Genomic DNA, 2339 nt, shown 5'->3' on the forward strand with positions numbered 1-2339 from the left:
TGCCATTTCTGGACAATCTCTGGAAAAGCGTTATTCAAATTGTCAATAATCCTTTTTGTTGATCGCTTTTGGGGGTTGGCTGACCTGAATTTAGACAAAAAGTTATCTTTTTCTTAATCTTTCTTCTAAGATTTTATTTTATTATTGAGAAATAAAAAGAAGCAGATAGATGAAAGATAGATAGGTGACAGATGGATGGATGATAGATAGATAGACAGACAGACAGACAGACAGACAGATAGATAGATAGATTGATTGATTTGTTTCCGGACTTCTCTGGGACCAGCAGCTGCGGGACCAGGGTCCCCGGGGCTGTGGGCTCACAGACGACTATGGGCTCAGTGTCCAACCAGCAATTTGCAGGTGTCTGCGCCAAGGCTGTGGAGAAAGCGCCCAAGGAGGCTCTGGCGCACGGACGCAGCCCGGGCGGCCACCGAACCGCAGTTGCTGCTTGGAGTGGACATGGCACTTGTATGTGGTTCAACGTGCGCCTGGGCTTTGGGTTCCTGTCCGTGACCCTCCCGTGCCGGGGTTATATGGAGGGCTCCTGGGCCTCAAGGAGCGTGAGGCAGTCGTGTTCACCTTTAAGAAGGGGGCCAAGGGCTTGGAATCCATCAGCGTCACCAGCCCTGGTTGGGTGTTCTGTACTGGGGGTGAGAGGCCGCCCCAGGGAGAGAACTTGCAGAAACGCAGATCCAAAGGAGACAGGTGTTACAACCATCGTGGCCTAGACCATCATGCCAAGGAATGCAAGCTGCCACCCCAACCCAAGAAGTGCCACTTCTGCCAAAGCATCAACCACATGGTGTCCTCATGCCGGCTGAAGACCCAGCCAACCCCCAGCTCCCAGGGAAAGCCAGCCTACATCCGGCAGGATGAAAAGGAGATGCACGGCCCTGCTCTGCTCCCAGAAGCCCGGAACTGACGCGCGGGAGTGGGCTGTTCTTTTGCTATAAGGACGTTCCAAGAAGGCATCAATCGGCAGAGTGGAGAAAGTGGGGGATGGTTGGGTTGGTTGGCTGGCATTGCCCTATATCTCAGGCTGGTGTTTCCTGCACCACCCTGTCTTCCCTGGGTGCGGGAGGAGGGAACTCCAGCTATACTGTATCCAAGTGAGGGCTTTGGACGTGGGGAAACCACCCAGAACCTGCATCTGCTTTATCTGACGCTCTAGCCCCCAAACATCAAGCTGGTAACAGAGGCGTGGAAAGGGACATTACTTCCCTTCTGAAGAAGGGTGTAGAATATTGCCCCTACCAGGCAGGGTGTCCAACAAAAGCTTGAGACCAGATGAATAAACCCCAACCATAAACTGCCGTGTTCTGTGGGAGGGAATCTCAAGAACAAGGCAGGGGGCTGGAGAGATGGCTTAGGGGTTAAGTGCTTGCTTGTGGATCCTCAGAACCCTGGTTCAAGGCTTGACTCCCCAGTACCCACGTAAGCCAGATGCACAAGGTGGCTCATGCATTTGGAGTTCGTTTGCAGTGGATGGAGGCCCTGGGGCGCCCATTCTGTCTCTCTGCCTCTTTTTCTGTCACCTTCAAATAAATTAAAAAAAAAAAATTAAAAAAGAACAAGGCAGGTGCAATTATTATTATTATTATTATCATCATCATCATCATCATCATCATTATTTTTTAATCTTCACTGCTTCTTTACTCATAACCCAGTCTTGGGATATTGTGCTGGAAAGTATCTCAAGCAGTGGCTTGTGATGACAGTCCAAACAGGTGGGAGGAACTGCGCACCTGCCTCTCCTACCTCCTTCCCATCCCTTTCTGGGACAATTTGATTTTATTTCCTCCCTTGGATGCCTGCACCTTGGGTCCCACTTTCTCCAGGATGCCAGCTGCACTATCTGTGTGTGAATAACGTATCTTTGTGCATTTTAACTTTTTTTCCCCTTAATATATTCTGCTTTTATGTTTCTGTATATATTTTTTTAATTTTTTATTTATTTGAGAGCGACAGACACAGAGAGAAAGACAGATAGAGGGAGAGAGAGAGAATGGGCGCGCCAGGGCTTCCAGCCACGGCAAACGAACTCCAGACACGTGCACCCCCTTGTGCATCTGGCTAACGTGGGACATGGGGAACCGAGCCTCGAACCGGGGTCCTTAGGCTTCACAGGCAAGCGCTTAACCGCTAAGCCATCTCTCCAGCCCTGTTTCTGTATATTTTAATGCAAGGCCCTCATTCCTGCACTGTGTTCTCAGGTATGTGCACAATCTCAGGGATAAGTCAACAGCAGCTCGCCGCCTGCACAGTTGTTCTTATCACCACGGAGAAGATCCATTTGGAGTGCATAGCCTACTGAACCACCTCGTTTGTGGCAGGTA

The 2339-nt window shown here is 50.1% G+C and overlaps 1 pseudogene; it reads left to right on the forward strand.

Moving 5' to 3' along the window:
- The first annotated feature begins 332 nt into the window (after positions 1-332).
- On the forward strand, positions 333-925 carry LOC101606762 (annotated as a pseudogene).
- Positions 926-2339: the final 1414 nt, after the last annotated feature.

This window comes from Jaculus jaculus, chromosome 11 (assembly GCF_020740685.1).
Source record: "Jaculus jaculus isolate mJacJac1 chromosome 11, mJacJac1.mat.Y.cur, whole genome shotgun sequence".
In the NCBI taxonomy this organism is placed as follows: domain Eukaryota; kingdom Metazoa; phylum Chordata; class Mammalia; order Rodentia; family Dipodidae; genus Jaculus; species Jaculus jaculus.